We start from the raw sequence: 7462 nt of genomic DNA on the forward strand, positions 1-7462 counted from the left end.
TGGAGTAAGAATCAAATCTGAGCAACTACGTTATCCTGACTTGTTTTCATGCAGCCCTGCTAAATAAAAGCACCCTGGTTTTATTAACTTTATAAAGTGTCTGTTACACAGAATGTCTGTTACACAGAACTGCCTTTTGCAGGAGATTGACACAGTCTCTGTTGGGGTGGTTGTTCACATCAGCATACATCTGGAAGACTAAGATATTCATTTGTGAAAGAGGTGATCATAGGGAGGTTCTGTAAGGGCTGTGGTATCGGGGATTATTTTCTTATTTTATTTTATATTTTATTTTCTTTTATGTTATGTTATTTTATTTTATGTTATTTTATGTTATTTTATTTTATTTTATATGAGCTGCAGCCTCCATGAGAACCACAGACAACCATTCAGCTCTCTGGTCCATGCTGAGCCAGGTCACTTTGCTCACCCTGGGCAAGCAGCCAGCTCTAGCACCATTATATTCTTTCTCTCCTGATTGTAAAATATTTAAAGATTGAACATTTAAAACCTTTAAGCAGCCAGAATGGTAATTTCCAAAAGATCTCAGGTCCCATACTGAACAGTATTTTCAGTGGTTATTTAGACCTGTGTGGAAAATAATAAAAAAACCAAACAAAAACCTTTGGAAAACACACATAGAAGCCCATAAAATTTCAGTTGGGTACCTATGGATGGGTATCTATAGATGACTTCTGCTAAAGCTACCTGTGAGGCACTCTCCTACTTCTTTTATTTTAGTTTCCAAAAACATACAGCATTTTCTCCACTGATAACTTATTGCCCTCCCAAAAAATGGTTGCCAAGGCAACTTTGACTGTCTTATTAGTCACTATATTCAAAGACACAGCCTGTGCTAAGGCACCAAACTATCAAGATCTAAGGGGAAAAAATGTAACAAACGGTAGCAGTTGGTAATGCAAACACCTAAATTTCCTGTCTGTGTCTTGACAAAGCTGCAGATTGAGTCATGTTTCCTGACATATTAATAAAAAGGTTTGGTGCGTGGGAAAGGGGAACGGGTGGTGTTTGTTCCTGCAGAGGAAAAACAGAGGAGCACCTTGGAGTCCACAGAATTTTCCAAGCCTGTTCCTCTTTGTTTATTTAAGAGCTTTATTTTTTTTTTTTAATAAAAGCAAGTTTACAGAGATAGGAAGACAATAAAAGGTAGTGTCATTTCCTAGCTTGTTAGTTCTGGATAAAGGTGACAAACAAAATCATCCCTGTCCTTGTAATTTACCTTGTTTGATTGCTTACAAATAAACCAGTTTAATAAAGGCTCTGAGATACAAATGCCACATGGCCATATTGACAGGCGTGAGGGAAAGGAGAACACAGTAATAATGTTAGCTCTATCCCTCAGATTAATTAGCCAGATAAAATACACATTTTCCTCATTCTAGACAGAAAAAATGTAATTTACTGACCAGCAATTCAGGCTGCTGTTAAAAGCCAGGCTCAGCTGATCCTAACTGGGTGGAAAAGACAAGACCCACAGTCCCATGGTGGGCTCCTCCTCCCCTCTCCACCTGCAGCCCACCCTGATGAGGCCCGGCCTGCTCCACCTTCAGCCCCAGACAGGAGTGGCTTCAGGAGACAGTGGATCCATCTTAGTCCCCCTCAAGTCTGTTTCCCTAGGACTTGGCACACCCATTTAAGAAAGGCCATCACCAAGGATGTTTTGTCACTGTGGTGTCACTGTAACCCACAAAACTTCAGCTGCAGCGGAGGTTGCAGCTGGAGGATGCAGCCTGGACCCTGCTGCCGGCATCCTGCCCACAGCTGCCTCCTCTGCCCCTCAGGACACCTCATCCAAAACTCGAACTTGGCTCTTATCTTGTCAAAAGTCTGTCACAGTTCAAACCAAACAAGATCTGTCTTTATTCTCTGACAAACTCCATTTTCCAGGCCATAAGAAATCAGTGAACTAATATAACACCAGCCCAGTGGGGAGAAACCGACATACTCAATCCTGACCTCAGCTCAGTTGAAACGAAATCACACCAGATTTCTATTCTAATACCATGGCATTAATTGCTGAAATCAAGTCCACACTGGCCAGAACTTTTTCATGGTCAAGCATTGAGAAATACTTTTTCATAAACATAAGCTCTTATGGTAGGGAATAGAACAAATTGGTGAGGAGGCCCAAATCTCAAAAGAATTCCTACCTAGGTAGGAATCAGAAGATGCCTGCAGATATCTGGAGCACTAAGTAAAGTGCAGCCTTCCCGAGGGATCACCAGATGATACGTGGAGGAGGGTGTTGCTCAGAAGCACCTTGGGTTTCAGCAGCTCCATACTTGCGGTCAGTGGGTCTTAAGGTGGCCACCAGGTCCCCCAGCGTTGGTTTGGCAGATGGGTTTGCTGATGGGTTTCCTCTTCTGAGGAGAACAGAAACTCAGCTTCTACAGGTCAGCAAGGATGCTGCAAACACCTTCTTGTCACTCTCCTTGAAAGAATCCAAGGGGAAAAATGTGCATGGAAATGGATACCATACTGCTGCTGACCTAAACCCACCATCAATGGAGAATGAAGCATTGTGTCTCCCCATCATAAGGGACGAGGCTGGAGTACTGTGTGGCCTTGCAAGTAAAGGCGAGGTAATATTTGTGAATAAAATGAGAGGAAACTGCTAAGACTTAAAGACACTTTTTTAATCTATAACTTCAAAGGCAAAGAGCACCAGATGCTTGGAACTGACTGATTCATCCAAGTGGAAATAGAGGCAAAGAAATTAATAACTGTTGGGAAACAGCACTATTGTGAGCTGGTCCTGACCTTCCCAGAAACTTCCCTCATGCCACAGCCGAGCTCCTTTCAGACTCCTCTTCACTCATCATCAAGTACTCAGATTTGGGTGTAACATTTATGCTAGGAAAGTCATTCATAAAGCTCTATTGCAACATCTCATGCCAAGCTATTTTGGGTATAATCTGAGCAGGTGTTTGATTCAACCTCTTCTTCCCCTCAAAACACAAAGTACTCCAGGTTTTATACTAAAAAAATAGTAAATAACAGCTATAAGATTTGATGAGGTGGATATTTCTGAGTGGGTGCACCATCTCACCCCACTGCCTCAGCAGCGCTGGAGGTGGGCAAAGCCCTGGCAGGGCAATGCTTGCCCAGACGTGGCAGTGGTGGGCCTCATCGCTGGCCACGTGCACAACCCTGACCAAAGCAGCAGCTGCACTGCTTGCTTTTATTAAAGTCTTTTGTTGCATAATTGATCTCTGCGTGAACCCTTGGGAAGCAGCAGATGCAGGAAGTTCAAACTGATGCTTTCAATAAGCTTGGATTAATGATAAATAGTCACGTATAATTGATACAGGTGATCACACAGCTTCTCTTTATGCCTATGGAAATGTCTGTTCTGGCTGCAAAGCCAGGCCGTCTGTCCTTGGACAACCTTTATTTCCCTCCCTGATCCCTGTAGACGGAGGCAGGATTTTTCGTGTGTAAACAGACCCCAGCTGTGCTCAGCCTTTTTGGGTGTTCAGGCCCTGGGTCCAGCAGCTGAGGTGGCATCACCCCCACATCCTGCACAGGCAGCACTGCTTCCACTTCCAGCTTGAGAGCAGAAATATGAACAACTTCCCCTACTGCTACCCTGCAAAAATACCATGTGCAATTAGACCCCTCTCCATGAAGGTAAGGCTTTATGTCCACACACGTCACAGATGAACCAGGTGTGTCTTGGTCCTCGACATCCTGCATTAATATGGTTTTAGGAGATTCCACTTGGGAAAGTCTTGATCTGCATAACCAGGTAGCAGAAACTGGTAGGCAATTCAAGCTGAGCTGGCTTTATTGTCCAGGGAAGTTTTGAACACCAGCATGAACAGCTGGGGAAATACTCACTCCTGCTCTGTTTCATCCCCTGCGTCTGTGCAACCTCCGGAGCTGGGACAGCAGGACTGAAACTGGAAGGCTCCCTTCCAGCATTTTGGGGAGGCTGCATTGGAGATGGGACACTCACGGGCAGGGATCTCCTTGAGCAACTACCTATTTGGGCAGAAAACTGGCACTTCCCATTTCTCAACCAGCAGAATATGTTTTCTAATTACAAATTAAACACTAATTGTGAATCGTTATGTTTTCTTGCCACTAAAGATACCAACACAAATGCTATTAACAAGCTTCTTAATTTTTTAAATAGAGCAATTTAGGACTTAATTATTGCTTGAATTTGCATATAAAATTATGTCTATTCCAGGTTGCTGCAACACTAGTGTTAAGGTGATATTTTCTTTACAAGCTTTTAAAAACATACCACTTGCATTAGCACAAGACTAGAGAAAGTGCTGTCTTTGATAATGTTCCTCTTCACTACAAATGCCAAAACAGACTCCAATCCTATGTGAAAAAAACAACATTTACTGTATCCCATTTCTCCAAGCCCAGATCTTTCCTATATCATATCAGGTATTTTGCTGCAGTTGATTAATTACAGCTTTGAAAGCTATAGAGAATGAGAACATCAGTTCCTTATGGCAGACCTTTACCAAACACACCTGCTTGATTTTGGAGAACATCTGGAGCCCATTCACTTGCTGTTCTGGAGCTCAAACTCCTGCTTATTTTGGGAGCTACTGTTCATCTCTCATAATTTCTGGTTCGCTGACATCTGCCTGCCTGTTTCCAAGTCAAGGCTCTCTAAACCCAAGGCGTAGTGCAAGATGGTAACATACAGATGAAAGCAATTGAAATTCTAATGAATTATCTGTATTATTCATTACAATTGCCTTACAGTTTCACGGCTAAATACCTGTCAACATATTCATGGCAAATCTTACAACCAAGCTGCAGTCGGTCAGCAAAGAAGGAGGGAAGCAAAGAAATCCATTCTCTGTGGTAAAGCAACATCCGTCTCATCTATACTGACGAGAAATTAGTGAACTAATTACCGTGCAAGTCTGATTTCCCCCTTGTTTTCTGCAATCAAGCAATAAAGTGACTTCCTTCATACAGGCTCTTGGTATACACACAGCTGACCTAGCAGAGTAAATAAAGCAGAGATCAGGTATCAGCAAACCAAGGTGGCAAAGAAGAGTTTGTTGTCACGCAAGGACTTGTGAGTATTCACACAAAGCCCTTTTTCGCAGAAACCCAAATCTGGCACTGAGTACATCTGTCTAATTAAACATGTATGAAGATGACCAGTGTCTGAAAGAAATAGACCTTTTCTAGGCTGCAAAATGCCAGATAAAGAGTACTTTTGCTCTTGCTACCCATCCCTGCCTCCCTTTGTAGTCTCCTCGCCTGCGCTCTGCCCACGCCTGCTGCCAGCCATCCCGGGGGACATCTCTCACCCCATCCTTTTGACCATCGCATGGAAACCTAACACAAATGGGGAGGGGGAAAATAAATATAAATAAATAATCTGATACTCCCTATCAACCCTCTTTTTCTCATTTTTCATCTTTTGGCCTCTTTCAAGGGGTATGCTCGGTACCTGGAGCAGTTTCAGTCCTCAAAGGAAGGAAATGTAAAAGGACTTTTCTTCAGCCACACAATAGCCTATTGTGCTCTCAAGGCAGTGAGATACGGCAGCTGGGAGACAGAGATTCCCATTTTCTGTGAGTTATTATGACCATTTACTTCTGGTGCTAGGCTGCAGGGCATGGAAAGAAAGGCTTAGCATTTGTACAGTATTTTTAAAACCCCTAAATTGCTGTGCTGGTCTCTGCAGTCAGGGTGGTTTGACTGCCTGGCAGTCCCTCAGGAACAGACTTGGCACTTGGAATACCCTCCTGCCACTTAAGACAGAGGCCAATGGGAGCTTCTTGTTCACCCAAGCCATCTGTTCAGTACAGCAGCCTGAGACACCATTAGGAGTTGCTGGTCAAAATGGTGTCCTGATGTCACCTCTGACCCACAGCTGTGGCACACTTCCCAAATCTATACACAAGATCGGAGCCCAGCACTGCTAATCGGAGGCAGGACATATATCTTACCATTCAACTCAAAATTTGACATTCATGTTCAGATAGACTCCATCACCCAGTCCTGTGTGTTCTTGCACTGCATCATATGCAGTTTATTAAAATGAATTATGGGGGCAGAACTCCATTGTGTTTAAACAAAAGCTTTCAGGAGTGGTTCTTTATATTTTGTGTATAGCTCTGAAACTGTTTAACGCTATAATGCAGGCTTTTCATACTCTTCTATGATGTAAAGCAAGCTTTAAAGGTGCTTACATGAACTATAGTACAGCCTTTAGTGACACAGTGGCATTTTTATTCATTCCATGTTCTTCTCCACACTAAACCGCCCTTGGTCTGGCAAGGAATTGCGACTATAAGCTGTCTGCTACCAGATCTTTTACTAGGTGAAAATGCACTGATTCACAGTTTGGTTGTTAACTTGGCACCTTTTTAAAATCAGAATATAATCAGGTACTCAAGCAGCTTTCACAAGGATTAAAAAAAAAAAAAAAAGGAAAATTAATAGGTGCCAAAGATGTGAACAGAAATTCCAAGAAGAGAAATATGTTAGACATCATTTCAGGGACAAGAAAAACCAGCAATGTCTCAGCAACACACAGACATCAAGAACACAAGGATGATCTTATTCCTGTGCCGTAGACATGATTCTCAACTCTAAGACACCATAGAGTTCAACACTACGTAAGCCCAAACTGATACTGGAATACAAGCACCTAGTTCAAAGGCAAAAGTCCGCAAGAATCTCTCAGCGCTTAGCCCTGTAAGTTTTCTAACACAAAATCTAGAAGAACTGAAGAAAAAATACTAATCTATGATAAAGGGTTCTAAAAGGACTGTGGTGACTTCAGTAAGTTACAAAAACAAAGTAAAAAAGTATCTTGGATTCCAAAAAGTGATCTCTAAAAAAAAAATAAATATCAAAGAAGAAAAAAGGAAAAAGAGAAAGCCACAGGGAGAAAGGAAGCAAGAACAGATGTGCTGTTGGTGTGTGTCAGTAAAGGGGTAAGCAGTTTATACCACTAAGAACGTGCCCCCCACACTGTCAAAGAATACTGGAGTATCCAAGGATTCAGTGGTTTGGAGGTTTTAAATAATAATAATAATAATAAAAAAGCATATGTATAGAAAAAGGACCTTACCTGATCTCCTTCTATAGCAATCAGCTCTCCCCAGGGTTCAAAAGTGGCTTTCGTATCAGAATTGAAAAGAAACAGGCAAAAAGAAATAGACAAAGTGCAGTAAATGCGACAGAGGGCAGGGACACAGCTTACAGTAAATGCTCTCTTTTATTACTCAGTTCATCAAAACATTTCAGTTTTCTCTGCAAGACCTGAATCAGAGCAGCAACAGTTGTTTGTCTATTGTAACATTTCCCTAGGAGTGAGCATGACAGCCTTTGTACACAGGACTGATGCTCGGTGTGTCCAAGTCACACGAAAATGGAACCATAGAGCAGCAGTGACAAATTGCTTGTTTTCATCTTTACATTACTCAATTTTGAGTAGAGGTTTCTT

This window comes from Mesitornis unicolor, unplaced genomic scaffold (genome assembly GCF_000695765.1).
Source record: "Mesitornis unicolor isolate BGI_N332 unplaced genomic scaffold, ASM69576v1 scaffold8344, whole genome shotgun sequence".
Lineage (NCBI taxonomy): Eukaryota > Metazoa > Chordata > Aves > Mesitornithiformes > Mesitornithidae > Mesitornis > Mesitornis unicolor.